The sequence below is a fragment of the Equus asinus genome, chromosome 23, assembly GCF_041296235.1.
Source record: "Equus asinus isolate D_3611 breed Donkey chromosome 23, EquAss-T2T_v2, whole genome shotgun sequence".
Classification (NCBI taxonomy): Eukaryota; Metazoa; Chordata; class Mammalia; order Perissodactyla; family Equidae; genus Equus; species Equus asinus.
This window is the reverse complement of record NC_091812.1, coordinates 12,158,534-12,174,571: the sequence shown is the minus strand read 5'-3', so window position 1 is coordinate 12,174,571 and position 16,038 is coordinate 12,158,534. Positions and strand designations below refer to the sequence as shown.

At 39.3% G+C, this 16,038-nt stretch overlaps 1 protein-coding gene across 5 annotated transcripts in view; it reads left to right on the top strand.

The window, feature by feature from the left end:
* Window positions 1-15,670, top strand: part of LOC106822364 (zinc finger protein 658) — a 36,503-nt gene extending 20,833 nt beyond the window's left edge. For 3 of the 5 annotated variants that reach the window (XM_044756513.2, XM_044756514.2, XM_070495458.1), the window contains 2 exons: window positions 1,530-11,571; window positions 14,066-15,670. The gene's annotated coding sequence lies outside the window, so the exon portion shown is untranslated. The remainder of the gene's footprint in view (window positions 1-1,529; window positions 11,572-14,065) is intronic. The other 2 variants (XM_070495457.1, XM_070495456.1) reach the window with 2 other exon arrangements.
* Window positions 15,671-16,038: the final 368 nt, after the last annotated feature.

Here is a 16,038-nt window from a genome sequence, read left to right as displayed (position 1 = left end):
CTAGGTTATACATGCCTTATGGACAGATTACTCACAAGAAAGAGAACAAGATTATGCACTGTGAAATAGCCACAAGGCCTGAGCTACAGACTGCCACATTACCAAAAAATGTGATGCAATAAACAGTGACAGTTAAACAGTCGAATTGCTAAAGATGACTCATAGGACCCAAAATGACAATGCTTATAAATCTACAATGTATTAAGGGAAAGGGTGCAATATAGCAACAGCATAAAGTAAGGACTTGCATCACAGCAAAAGGCTGCCTCACAGCCATGGGTTTGGATGAGAGCCAGGAGTGAGCTCCCATTTTCCTCCATTTATGGACACAATTTCACTGTCAGAGAAGAACTAACGTGCACAGAACACTTCAGAGGCACAAAATGGATTCACGACTGGGGTTTCTTATACCCTGCTGGGTGTGTAGGCATGTTCTTGCTATGTAACCAGCCTCAACAGCAAAGCACTCTGAAGGTCTCAATGAGAACAGGTGTAAATCGTCAATTGCACTGTTACCAATAAACACTGCTGATAAGCTGTGAAAAACCTGTCCCAAAACATCTTGCACCCATGGCTACAAAGCAACACTAATAATGTTTCACTCCTTGATCAACAGTGAAGGATGTGCAGATACTTCAGCTCAGGTCTGTTCCAGGTCTGTGCACTTAACTCTCACAGCAAAGTCCACCCCCTGATTTTTGGTCAAAACCTTTGCCAAAAAAAAATCATCACTCATAGTTTGACAGTAGTCATTTGCCTTTCAGCAGCGTGTAATCAAATAGACAACCAAAATGCACATACAGATTTCAAAGAGTTATAATAACAATGGCTCTCTGGAGGTAAATGGCTCTCCCATCCACTAGGCAACCGAACATTTGCATAGTCAGGCCCAACTTGGTGAAAGACAGCAAGAAGATTATCCATCCTCTCAATCCTTTTGGAATTCTTGCTATTAGTCAAAGTCATAGACATAGTCTCTGGTTTTGGAATGTTTCCGGAGTCTTGGACCTTAATTTTAGCCCTACTTCCAGATCTGGCATTAGAAAGTAAATTGTGTCAAGTAGAGATGAGTTGTATGTAAATTGGAATGCATGTAAATTGGAAAAGAAGTAAATTTTTTTTCAGATGACGTGAGATAGAAAATCTGATAGAATCTACAAAAAAAGCTATTAAAAACTAATAAGCTACTATTTCTTCTTAATAAGCAAATAAAGCTACTAGTACTACGGTGATGCAGCAAAATTTTAACTAGAAAATTTTCCAGCTGGCAAGCGTGTGGAAGATCCATCTCCTCTGACCCCTCACTTTACAGTGAGGGCTCTCAGGCCCAGACGAGATCCGTAGCTGCAGAAACCAGGTGTGGTGTTCAAGTACCTGAATTTAATTTAAAAATCTTCAGAAACAGGTTTAAAAATTGTGCTAAAATTCTACGATAGTCATGAGGCTAAAAAGAATACGGAAAAACTATATATTCTGACTTTGAAAGATATTATTGATAATGACAATAAATGGCTGCCTTCTGTTTTTAGGATTGCCACAGCTGAGAAACTGTCCCAAGTGCTTTACATGCATCTATTCGTTTAATTGTCACAACAATCCAGTGAGGTAAGGACTCTTACAGGGAGGACAATGAGACAGTGAATGACCTGCCCAAGGCCACACATCTGGTAAGTGGAACAGCCAGAATGAGAACTCAGGTCCATACTATGTAAAGCAATGCAAGGTAGAGAAGATGAGTGTAGGATCATCTTATTTTCTGGGGAAAAAAAGTAAGCATGTATACTGACATATTGATACATATATTGGTATATAAATATTTGGGCAAATCTATAATTTTCTTCTGAAATTATACCCAAGAAACTGTGAAGAGTGTAATGTGGGAGGTTACATTGCCATTTTAGAACTGTAGGTAATGTTTGCATTTTCACTATGTGCACATGCTGCATCTGCGGAGATGACATCATGCCTCTGAGTGAGCTTTAAGTACATTGCATGCCTTGCTCCTTTGTTACCCACGGCAGCTCAGTGAGGATGGACTATCGCTATTATTGTTCCCACTTTACAGATGAGGACACTGAGGACAGGAGAGGTTAGATAACCTGTCCAGGGTAATAGGATTCTTATCAGCTCAGCTGTTGCATTCATTCCTTTTTCTCCCTGGGGGAGATAATACATATTTTAGGCTTTCAGACCATACAGTCTCTGTTGCAACTACTCAGTTCAGCCGCTTTAGGGCAAAAGCAGCCACAGATAAATACATAAACAAATGGGTGTTGCTGTGTTCCACAAAAACCTTTATTTTCAAAAACAGGAAGGTGGCCAGATTTGGCCCACTGCCCATAGTCTGCCAACCCCTACACCAGGCCGAGGAAACAGGAGAACCCGTCCGCACATGGTGAAATCAGCGTGTTGCCAACCACACAGAATGCATTCTTGAAAAAAAATGCGATTGGCAAAGCCATGGTCTTTTAGAAAATAGGAAATTTGAGAAAAATTATTAAAATACTAACTAAATATGTATAGATTAAAACTCAGTTTTAAAAAAATAGGCGCTGAATTCCAAAACAAATGAGACAGCCCCACTAGATGATCCCCTGTGGCCAGTACTGTGGGTGGTTCTTCTACTGTGCCTCCTCCCTGAGTGCAGAAAGCCAAAACGTACATTCTTAGGATTCCCTTGTAGCCAGAGCTCCAGATGCTGTTTAGGTTTCACCAATCAGATGCATCCACCCAAGACTTGAATTTAAAATAATGATGTGTAAGAGTAGTTGCAGAGAGGGTGGCCTAATCTGGAGTCAATCGCTGGAATGGTGGTGTGGTTTGGGAGCTGGTAGTTCTAGAAACAGTTTCTGAATTGTAGCGTCTCTTGATTATGGCAGGGACAGCGACTGCTTTGTGACCTACTTTTACAGTGTGATTTTGGAAGTCATTCCTGAAAAACTTAGACTGCTTTTTTTGATTCCCAACAATCTATAACCATTTAATTTGCTCTGATAGATCCCTTTCTGATTAAACTCCCTAGAATGGATCCTTCTGTCTATAACTAAATCCTAGCTGAAACAGCCCCGCTCTGGGCTCGTCTTCTTTAATGGTTCAGGCGATAGAGCTGCAGCATCGTTACCTGTTAAGGCAAATTCTCCGATAAGCTTTGTGTTATCCAGACTGACCTTTCCTTAAAGTGTTCGAAGTAGACTTTAGTGTCTTGAAATTGATTTTCTCTTATTTTATTTTTACAAGTCTAGCAAAATGCTTATGGGACCACCTGGCCTTGTCACAGATGATTGCTATCCTTAAGAACACATTCTAAACGTGGTCTTCTATCCACAAATTGTGGGGTGGAGCTTAAACTTATTTCCTTCTCTGTGCTACACCTTCATAGTCTAACACAAAGATTAATTTTGTATTCTTTTCCTAAAGAACAACATAAATCATAAAATGATTGAAAATGTTCAAATTTCGTGTCAAAACTATAGTTAGCCAATGTGGGCTTGACAAGGGCTTAATGTATAGGAACAGTATTTTCAAAAATAGAAAAGAACAATAACAAAAACTGTAACAACAAAGTTTTTTTAAATCTCTTTCCATAGCACAAGTAGTTAATGTTAGGTCATGAGACAGGCAAGAGCTGGTCTCTACTCGGTTTGGCAAGAGGGATGGAGCTCTGTGGATAAAGAGTGTTGTAAATAAAGGAAATAGTCCTGCCTTGCCTCTTTCTGGGGGCAGCAGTGAAGGAAGTTTGTACAGCACCTGACAAACAGCACATCATTGTATGACTTACCACAGACAGGTGCCAAGCAATTCCAGGGTGATATGTGAGACTGGTGTTTTGGCAGCTTCAGAATTCTCATTGCTTGAAACAGCATAATATCTGTGCAAATTGAATTGAATCTCTCAGGTGGGTCTGTGCCTTTAGTGGATCTGGGAGCTTCCAAAATAGAATTAAATTATATCAGTCAGAACTAATTACTTATCTAGTATGTTGGGTTTGAGTGGCAGTGGGTCCACAGCTAAATAAAACAGCACCTTAGTTTTTCAAAAGGCATTAGAATTAACTGCCTTTCAATTAATTAATACAGGCATTTTTTTTAAGTAAGACTTCTAGTTTCAGCTACATCTTAAGAGACTGGAAGTGGCATTCTTGTCCTTATAATAAGAAAAAAGATGAGCACGTTGGAGATCAGTTATTTTTCTTGAAGCTATCAGAGAAATGACGTCACAAGGAAAACTGTCAACCTAGAATTGGGAGAGACAAGCAGAGTCACAGCTGATGTCAGCTTATGAGAAGCAGAGGTTGCTGGAGCCATAAACTGGAAGGAATGCTAAAATGGTAACTTGGACAAATTGTTGTTGGCTGACTGTGGACTAGAGTGAGAGTGAGGAGCCCCTGCAGGTGGCAGTGTTGAGGAGTCCCCACACTTTCCTTTGTTTTTCCTCCACCAGGGCCTAGCTGACTTGAACAGTACTACCAATCAACTGATCTAATTGACATTTATGCAATACTCCATCCAACAACAGCACAATATACAATCTTTTCAAGTTCACATGGAATATTCACCAAGATAGACCATTCTTTACCATAAAACACACCTCAACAAATTTAAAAGATTACAAATCATACAAACTGTGTTCTCAGACCACCATGAAATTAAACTAGAAATCAATAGCAGAAGAAGAGCTGGAGTCCTCAAATATTTGGAACTGAAACAACACATTTTTAAATAATACATGGTTCAAAGAAGAGCTATCAAGGGAAATCAAAAAGTATTTTGAACTAAATGAAAATAAAAATACAACTTATCAAAATTTATGGGATTCAGTGAAAGCAGTTTTTAGAAGCAAATTTATAGAATTAAATGCATATGTTAATAAGAAAAAACTCTTAAAGCATCCACCATAGGAAACTAGAGAAAGAAGATCAATTTAAGCCTAAAGCAACCAGAAGAAAGGAAATAAAAATTAGATCAAATATCAATTAAATTAAAAACAGGAAATCAATGGAGAAAAATCAATGAAACCAAAATTTGGTTCTTCAAAAAGATCAATACAATTGGTAAACATCTAGCTAGGCTAATGAAGGAAAAAGAGAGAGGACACAAATTGCTAATATCAAAAATGAAAGAGGGATCATCACTACTGGGATCAAATAGACATTAAAGTTATAATAAAGGAATATTATGAACAACTCTAAGCCTACAAATTTAACTTAGATGAAGTAGACCAATTCCTTAAAAGACATACACGACCAAAGCTTACACATTAGAAATAGATGACCTGAATAGGCCTATATCTACTACAGAAACAGAATCAATAATAGTAACTTCAAAACAGAAAGAATCAGGGGGCCGGCCCGGTGGCACAGTGGTTAAGTACACACATTCTGCTTCAGCGGCCTGGGCTTCGCTGGTTCACATCTGGGTGTGGACCTATGCACCACTTGTCAAGCCATGCTGTGGCAGGTGTCCCACAAGAAATAGAGGAAGATGGGCATGGATGTTAGCTCAGGGCCAGTCTTCCTCAGCAAAAAGAGGAGGGTTGGTGGAAGATATTAACTCAGGGCTAATCTTCCCCCCCAAAAAATCAGAAAGAACCAAGACCAGGAGGTTTCACTAGTGAACGCTATCAATCATTTAAGGAGGAAATTGTACCTTTTCTCTATAATCTTTTCCAGAAAGTAGAAGCAAAGGTAACACCTCCTAACTCACTCTGTGAAACCAGCATCCCAAAAATACCAAAACCAAACAAATTATAAGAAAACTACAGACCAACATTTCTCAAGAACATAGATGCAAAAATTCTCAATAAAATATTAGCAAATCTAATTCATTTCTAATATATAAAGAATATTGTATTCCACAACCCAGTGTGATTTATTCCAGGTATGCAAGGCTGGTTCAATATTCAAACTTCAGTTAATGTAATCTATCTCATCAACAGGCTAAACAAGGAAAATTATATGATTACATCAATTGAGGTAGAAAAACTTTTGACAAATGAAACGATCATTCATGATAAAAACTCAGCAAACAAGGAATAGGGAACTTTCTCAATTTTATTCTAAAAACTACAAAACATTTACAGTTAACATCATACTTAATGGTGAAAACCTGGATACTCTTCCCCTAAGATCAGGAACAAGGCAAAGAAGTTCCCTCTCACACTCCTATTCAACATCTCATTGGAAGTCCTATCTAACACATTAAGACCAGAAAAAGGAAATAAAGGTATATAGTTTGGAAGAAAGAAATAAAACTGTCTTTGTTCATAGATGATAAGATTGTCTACATAGAAAATCCTAAAGAACTGACGAAAAACTTCTGGAACTAATAAGCAATTATAGCAAAGCCATAGGATATGATGTTAATATACAAAAGTCAACTCTTTTCCTATACACCACAATGTACAATTGGAATTTGAAATTAAAAACACAATACCGTTTACAATAGCACCAACAACAAAAGAAACACTGAGGTATGAATCCAACAAAATATGTGTAAGATCTATATGTGGAAAATTCAAAAACTGACAAAAGAAATCAAAGGCCTAAATAAGTGGAGAGATATCCCATGTTCATGGAATGGAAGGCTCAATATTATTAAAATGTCAATTCTTCCCAACTTCATGTATACATTCAAAGCAATCCCAATCAAAATCCTAGCAAGCTATTTTGTAGATATCAACAAACTGATCCTAAACTTTATTTGGAAAATCGAAAGGCCCAGAATAGCTGACACATTATTGAAGGTGAAGAACAAAGTCAGAGAACTAACACTACTCGACTTGAAGATTCACTATAAAGCTACAATAATCAAAATTTTTTAATTAAAAATAAACAAGATGGAAGGAAACTTTTGAGGTGACAGATAAGTTTATGATCTTGATTGTGGTGATAGTTTAATCGATGTATACTTATCTCCAAACGCATCGAGTTGTATACATTAAATATGTACAGCTTTTTCTATGGCATTCATATCTCAATAAAGTGAGTTTTAAGTGTAGTATTGGCAAAAGAATAAACACATGTATCAATAGAGAATTGATAACCCAAAAATAGACCCATACACATATAGTCAACTAATCTTTGATAAAGGAGCAAAAGCAATTCCAAGGAGAAAGAATCACCTTTTTAACAAATAGTGCCCAAACCAATAAATGTCCATATGTAACGACAACAACAAAAAATGCATCTGGACACAGACATTAACACCTTTCACAAAAAAACTAACTCAAAATGGACCGTAGATCTTAAAGTAAAACACAAAAGATGGGGGCCAGCTCCATGGCTGAGTGGTTAAGTTCACACACTCCACTTCAGCAGCCTGGGGTTCACCTGTTCAGATCCTGGGCGCAGACCTACATGCCACTCATCAAGCCATGCTGTGGTCGCATCCCACATAGAAGAACTAGAAGGACCTACCACTAGGATATACAACTATGTACTGGGGCTTTGGGGAGAAAAAAAAAGAGGAAGATTGGCAACAGATGTTAGCTCAGGGCCAACCTTCCTCACCAAAAGAAAAAAAGCACACTTATTAAAAAAAAGAAAAGAGTATGAAACTCTATAAAAATCATGAGAGAAAATCTAGGTGTCCTTGGGTTTGGCTGTGAGTTTTTAGATACAATACCAAAAGCACAATTCATGAGTGAAAAAATTTGTAAGTTGGACTTTATTAAAATTAAAAAGTTCTACTCTGTGAAGGACAATGTTTATAAAGAATGCCATAGACCCTGTAGCTGTCATTAGTTTCAAAATAAAAATTAGCCCAGCCTCTAAAAACTGCCATCAGATTTGTGATACTATTAAATTGAGTCAACCTAGACAACAGCAAATACCTATGGCCACAAATCTTTTCATTATACCAATGAAACACTTTTAAAATTATAATCTTTCTTTCATTTAGTTTTAAGAATTTTGCTACACTTTTTACATGTTCTCTGACTTTTAGACATTCTTGACAAATATCTAATACTTTCTGTGCAAAATTCTAAATACCTTTGTAAGCATTTGATGAAAAAGGAATACTGGAAAGATGGTAAGGTTAACCTGAACTCCAACCCTCCTCCGTCATTTTCCAGCAGTGTGACACTGGGTGGGTCAACTCTTCTCACTGAGTCTCTGCTGGTCACCTATAAAATGGTGACGAAGAATTCAATGATATTCAAGTTCTCCTCTATCTCAAACACTCTATGATTCCATTCTTCACATCACATTGATACATGTAATGGACAGAGGGATCTACATGAGCTGTTCAGAAGTGGCTAAAACATCTGGAAAGACCACTGTCTGACTGAAGAGATTTAACTTGCCAGCTATTTATAGAGGGACTCGCTGTGAATGAGGTATTGTAATGAGCTTCAAAGCAGGGGAACAACATTAAGTTCTGTTCCCTGTCCCTTCACTCGGAGCTTATATCTCCTGGGGCCTAAAGAGTATGCTCAAGTAATCAAAGCACTCGATGGGATGCAGTGAGTGAACACATGGCTGTTAAGTATGATAGGTGCACAGAAGAGAGGAGGGCTAAATCCAGTTAAATGGAAGAGAAGGGAAGGGATAGACAGAGAAGTTCATTTCTCTGATATAAGTATTTGTAATATGTTTTGTGAACACTAGTATTAATAAAACCACATATGTAGTAAGCCTTTTTATTTATTAATTTAATTTTTTAAATTAATTTATTTTTTGAGGAAGATCAGCCCTGAGCTAACATCTGCTGCCAATCCTCCTCTTTTTGCTGAGGAAGACTGGCCCTGAGCTAACATCCGTGCCCATCATCCTCTACTCCACATATGGGACACCTACCACAGCATGGCTTTCCAAGTGATGCCATGTCCACACCCAGGTCCAAACCCGTGAACCCCGGGCCTCCCGAAGCGAAACATGAGCACTTAACCGCTACGCCACCGGGCCTGCCCTATAGTAAGCCTTTTAACTTATTAAAATACTTAGCTCTACTCATCTTTCCCCATAGCAGGGCTATAAAATAGATAAGGCAGCCATCATCAGCACCATTGGAAACAGGCAGAAACTGACCCAAGGTAGTTAAATAAACGACTCATACTCTTACAATTTACTGGCTAAAGTTGGGTCTGAAATTTAAGATCCAGCTATAGCAAAATGGTCTCTAGCCCTGTCCCTCCCTAAAGAAGAGTTGCCCCAGATGTCCCCTGAGAGCTTAATAAGGAGCTGGACTTAAGCACAGCTAACCTTCCCCATGCTGATAACTAACCACCCTTGTTGTAGCTATAATTTAATGAGACCTTCATAAGCAATTTTTCTCTTACAACTAATCATGCAAAGGAAGCTTTATTAGTGTCATTTTAAAGATGCAGGAACTAAAGGTCATATAAGCAAAATGACTTGCCCAAAGCCCCTCATCCAGGGTGGAGCAGAACTGGGTCTGCCTGTCTCTGTGACTCACTGCTCTCTTGTCACTCTGCCCAGCTCACCACATGCACTGTCCTCGAGACCTTCTGCATGTCCACTGGGTCAGTGGGGGTGAGGGCAGGGTGGAGAGGATACCCAAGGACAGGCCCATGACTGACCCCAGCCCTTCGTGCTAAAGAGAAAATGTGCAGAGAGGTGTCTAGACGAAATGCTGTCTTAGAATATTTTGGATGCCAGCAAGAACAAAATGGAACTGTGCTGATCAGAAGGAGTTAAACTTTCCTGGAGATTATTTTTAATTCTAAGGAAATATGAGTAAATTATTTTAAATAGTATTAAATGTCATGTAATAGCATTATATTAACTTTAAAGAAGATTCATCTAAATAGTCATCAATGAAGCAATAAGGTCTGTGCTACTCACCTTAAATATTCAGTGGCTCTGACACGAACGATAGAATCACGACAGGTGGGTAATAGAGAAAAGGTCATATCATACTCAGGAGAAGTAATGCAAAAGTCAGGGCTTGATTTTTTATCAGAGCTGATGCTGTTCAAAGTCTTGCCAATGCTTAGTGTCTCTATATCCAAAATTTTTCCCTTTTGATATGGATCATTTCATTCTGCACTCTATTTTCACACCAGGTATATGTTACAATGTTATCCATCTCGTATATTTGTCAGTTTGTAACAGCTTTGCAAAAAGTACGTGAATTGCCTCAAAGCTGGTAATGAGAAATATTTCCAGTTTCCCGTGGATCTTTGTATGTGCTTCACAGTTCCCCATACCAAATAATTGGGGGTAAAAACCTTCACTGTTCAAAACTGTTCTTTAACTTGCTTCTTTTTTCTCTTTTATTCATTCACTTTTCATTTCTCTTACCTTTACTATGATCATCAAATATAAAAGCCAAGATCTTACTTTTTTCCTTTTTTTTTTTTTTTTTTGAGGAAGATTAGCCCTGAGCTAACATCTGCCAATCCTCCTCTTTTTTTTCTGAGGAAGACTGGCCCTGAGCTAACATCCGTGCCCATCTTCCTCTATTTTATATGTAGGATGCCTAACACAGCATGGCTTGCCACACAGTGCCATGTCCACACCGGGGATCTGAACAGGCGAACCCTGGGACACTGAAGCGGAAAACGTGAACTTAACTGTTGTGCCACCGGACAGGCCCCCAAGATCTTATTCTTAAAATGCAAAATTGTTCAAAGGCTTATTTCAGCTGACCAACGTAAAGAAGATTCATTGAAGGTGTTTCAGGTGGAGATTCACTGTCTATTCTTTCCTAAAGAATCCTCCATTTAAGATCTGCTCTTTGCACCGGGGAGATCAATAAGGGCTGGAGACATGGGCAGATGCTTACTTGAGTTCCCATAAAAAGAGAAGATAAATGGTTAGCATGTAGGTGACCTATGGCTTCTCCAGTGCAATCACGTGGAGGTGCCAATGCGTCTTTGAAAGATTTCATTTTTTTCTGCTGTTATAAGAAATACTGGGGGGCAGTAATTTCTGCTAAGATTAAATGTCCCAGTCTATGCCTCAGAAATACAAAGTTGTTTATGATTCCATGTCTGATTACAATTTACCAGTGGAATTTTTCCCATTTATTTCTTTTCCTGCAATCCTCCCATTTTTCTATAATCTTTGGTCCATCCGCTTAAGTGAGTAGGAACTTAATAAAGTACTCAGGACAAATATTTTCAACATATTCCCAGGTTTCTGCTTTCCTGAGAACTGCCTATGTTAATGTTTGATCTACAGACAGTCTTTTTTTCACCCAGCCCTTGATGGGGAACCATCAGTACCTTATTTCCAAAAAATACTGTATTAAAGACTCATGTTTCTGCTTTTGTTACTCAATACATGTTTGTTTGACTGGAGAGGGAGGGATGGCCAAATACAGATTTACTTGATGTTCTGGAAACATGTAGCTTTTAGGCTAAGTGGGAGGTCACCTGGTGCAGGAGTCCCGCCTCTGCCTCACACCCTTTCAGTCCCCACTCCTTGAGGATAGTGTCATCTTTCCACAGGCACAGCACCAGCCCCAGCTAAACTTCTCTGTAAGGATGGCATGTGTCTGCTCCTCTTCCCTTGGGATCAGGGAAGATAAGTGAAGAAACTGAGTGTCCTTGATCTCGAGATACTGTCAGACTATCATTGTATACCTGAAAAAGGAAATTTAAGAGGTTAGTAAATGTGATGAAAGAAGCTAGGTTGTAAGAAAATTTAACATTTCTGCAAGTAGTTAAAAACAAAGCAACTGAGTTAAAAATTGGGGGGAGGAGGGAATAATATTCACTGAAAATTTGTGTTTTTCCAGTTTGGTATAAAATACCACCTACATCAAGCCCAAGTCAGAACAAGCAGCCAACATTTAAATGGCAACAAGAAAGGCTAAGCCAAAGTTGGGGGTGGAGTGGGGTACTTCCATGAGCTACGACAGCTTTTGAGTGTACTTGGCAATTTGAGAGCTCAAACCTACATGCAGAGTGGAAGCTCCTGACCAGCTAGAATCTAGAGGCAATGAGAATAATATTTGATGCCAGGGAAACATAGCTGTGGACCCCAGAAAAACAGAGAGATAACTGAGCCTGGATTCTGCTGCCCCGCAATTCCATTTTGACACAAATGGGAGTTACCTGGACCAGCTGCCTGGACTTGCTCCTCTGGGACAGTGCACACCCACACAGAAATTGTGGCTGAATGAACTTGAGATTGCCCCAATCAACAGCTATCTTGGTTATTTTCCTCTCAAACTGGGGACTATGAGGCTGCTTAGTCACCCATCATACACCACTTTTTTCTTCTTCACCTTCAATCCCACTGACCCTATCCTGTTGAGGTTAGCTCCACTCCTCCCCTTCCAACGTCCCCATAAACCCCCTTGGAAATCGCCATCCCAAACCCTGGCTTTTCCTCACCTGTCCAATAGGACTTTTTGCACATCAATTGGGGAAGGAGAGCAAAAATTCCTTCTTAACCTTCAGTCAGTAGGGAAAGGTCTAGAAGAAAGATACCTTGTCACTCCCTACATGAGGGAGAAAAGAGGGGAAAATGCCCTTCTCTCCTGTGGTGAGAAAGAGAGAAGGTGATTCCGAGATAGGACAGGATGTTGGAAGGACGCTGCTCTAGAGACTGAGGCTGCAACCAAATGATCGTGATCCACCGTCCTCAAGTCCTGGCAATAAAGTGGAAAATTTAGTATATTTCAGATATATTTTGGATCAATCAGGTTTCTGAAGCTTAACCAGCATTTATTATACCATTTCAATGGGAAATATGTTTCAGATTTTATACAAAAGTCTAATAAATCAAGGACTCCTGCACTGAGAAGACTGGCACTATAAAAACATCAATAAGCCCAGTCATTCATCAGCCACACATTGTGCAATTGTACTCCTACAAATAAATCAGTTACTCCTAAATCAGAAGTTAAAACCAGCTGGTGGAGAGTTCATTACCCCTCAGCACAACATCACTCCTTAGAATCTTGTTCCTATTTGTCCGACATATTTTTATTTAGCCTTTCCTATTTAAGGCTCATCTGCTCATCTAGATCATGAGCAGAGCGAAGGTGATGGACGATGACTTCACTCCTTAGAGGGCCCCACAGCTGTTAGGAGAGTGCTTGCTCCTAACAGGGATGTCTCTCCATTTATGGATCAATTTCTGCTTTGAAGACTTTGACCAGTTTATGTTATATGGGGTCCAAAAACAGAATTCATAATAGTTCTCCTTCAAGGCCCCCTGGTGTATGCACTGCCTCTCGGGACATGAGGTCCTATCGAGTGGAGCCCTGGAGCAGTCTAGGCTGAGGTAGGCTTCCCACACCAGGTAATCCCAAATCCAGAACCACGCACTTTCAGTGAGCCTGGAGCTAGTTCAGAACCAGCCTGCAGAGAAGCCCACCAAGGTACCAAAAACAGCCAGGGCCACACAGAATGCCAGATAAACCAGTGACTGAGAGTCATTCTGAGCACAGAAAGTCTAGCCATTAACTGAGGCAGTCTGGGCAGATACCCAAGGAAAGAATGTGCCAGAATTACACTCAGGTCACACAGCAGTGCTTGAGATTCTTTGGGGGTCCAAGGAGTCTGGCATGGTGTGAAGGGAACTGTGTGCAGCAAGAATCTGGAAGTTGGTCGTGGTGACTGGGACAATCTCTGAGAATCTGGGCAGGTGGGAAGCACAATACAGGAGTCCCCAGGCAGGCATCACACAAGATGTCCGCAGTGAATGCCAGCACACTTTAGAAATTCAGTTATGGCACACCAAGGGGAGCATGGCAGTGCCATTCTTTCCCCTCATGCATTCTTGTATCATTGATGCTCAGTGCTCAGTGGGCTATGTTCCTCAGGTCACGAATGTTCATCTGGTGATTAGTTAGACATAGTTTCACAAGCTGTCCACCTTGTTTATCTTTTTCATCTGCTGGGCCCTCAGCCCCAGTTGATTTTTTACAATAAACTTTTAATTTTGGAACACTTTTAGATTTACAGAAAAATTGGAAAGAGAGTTCCCATATACCCTGCATCTAATTTCCCCTATTATTAACATGTTACATCAATATGGAACATTTGGAACAATTAATGAACCAACATTGATACATTATTATTAACTAAAGTCTGTACTTTATTCAGATTTCCTTGGTTTTTGCCTAATGTTCTTTTTCTGTTCCAGGACCTCATCCAGGATATCACATTACATTTAGTCATCAGGTCTCTCTAAGACTCGTCTTGGTTACAGCAGTTTCTCAGACTTTCCTTCCTTTTGCTGACCTTGACAGTTTTGAGGAGTATGGGTAAGTATTTTGAAGGATGCCCCTCTATTAGAATTTGTGTGAACTTTTTCTTATGATTAGACTGTGTTATGGATTTTGGGGAGGAAGACTACAGAGGTAAAGTGCCATTCTTATCACATCATTTCAAGGGTACCCACTATCAACATAATTTATCGCTATTGATGTTGACCTTGATCACCTGGCTAAGGTGACGTTTGTCAGATTTCTTCACTGTGAAGTTCCTATGTTTTCTTCTTTCTAAACTGTACTCTTTGGAAGGAAGACCCTATGCACAGCCCATGCTTAAGGAGAGGGGAGTGATGCTCGATCTTCTCGAGGGAGGAATGTCTATATAAATTATTTAGAATTATTCTGCATGGGAGATTTACCTATTGTCTCCCACTTATTTGTTTATATCCATATGGACTCATGGATATTTACCTTATATCTTGGGTTACTAAGTAGATTTTTATTAAGTTGAATTGTTGAGTTAGTCTCCCCATTTATTATCCTCTCTAGACTTGGAAGGAGTTTATTCAAATTCTAAAACCAGTCCTAACTCACAGAAAAAAAAGTGCTAATATTTCACCAATTTAATAGGGATATATACGTATATATATAATCTTCATAAAGTTCATAAGATACATCACATATTAGAGAATTATCAATAGTCACTGACACCTTTGTGCTCTCCCCTGCTCCTCCCTAGCTCAGAGTCAGAACTCCCAAATTCAATCTCCCTGGGCAAAGATTCCGGTCTTCTTATTCCTCAGGACAAACATTAAACTGTGTCCTAGCTACGCTGTTAAACATAGAAAGCAACAAATTTTTGACTCAGTGAAAGATCCTGACTAGGAAGCATTTTACTGGAATTTAAAAATTGTATATTATAGCTTTAAATCCTTTGCTATCTTCAGGTGCTATTTGGTAAGATGTTGAGAAGAAATAGTGCTGAGCTCTGTCCTCTGCAGTGCTTCTTGGCAGCTTCATCCCTCTAACCTTGATTCAAAGAGCCCCTCCACCTACCTCTGCCCACCCAAGCGGCACTAAGCGGCACTTGTAGCTGCTTCATCTGACCCCATGGGCATGACCAGACCTGGTGTTTAGCAAAGAAAAAAAAACATTTTGAAACATTTGTAGAACATTTGAAAACCAAAGGAGTCCATAAATTGGCTTATATCCGAAAGGCACCCTCTTGTCTTAAGTCCTGGGAGACAAGGTAGGAAAAATTAGTCTCAAATGCTAGACCAAGAAGTTTATGCTGTACCATGTAAATACTGCGAGGCCATGAGTCATTTTTGACTAGAGAAATGATACAGAGAAAAATGACAATTTTACAAAGATGGCTCTGTACAGCTTTAGGTCACAGTGCACTCCACCTCCTCACCCCAGGGAGAAATACATATTATGTTTGTCTTTCAGTAACTTAAGGTCAAGAAAGAACATAAAGTGATTTTTTTTTTCTGTTTTCATCCAGGGGAATTCAATAAAACAAACATATCTTCCTCTTTTGCTTCTTCATTATCAGTGTAATAACTAAATAAGAAATTTTCCTTTGCATCCCAACAGAACTGCAATTAGAAAATAACATACAAAACAGAGCCATGAGAGTTGTATCAGTTAAATCACTCGCGGTGCTAATAAGATAACCTCGCCTTTGGGAGCAGACTCAGAGTCCCATTGCCCAGGGAGAAATACAGCAGATTTTCCCATTTGACGCGACTCACTTTTAGCCAATGTTCAGCCACTTCTCTAATTTTTCCCTCTTAAATGATCTTATTGTATTCAGGCAAAACTATGTTCTTTATTTTATCACTAATTACAATGTTTGAATGTTGATATCTACTTCATCAATTGTGATAAGAAAAAGTTA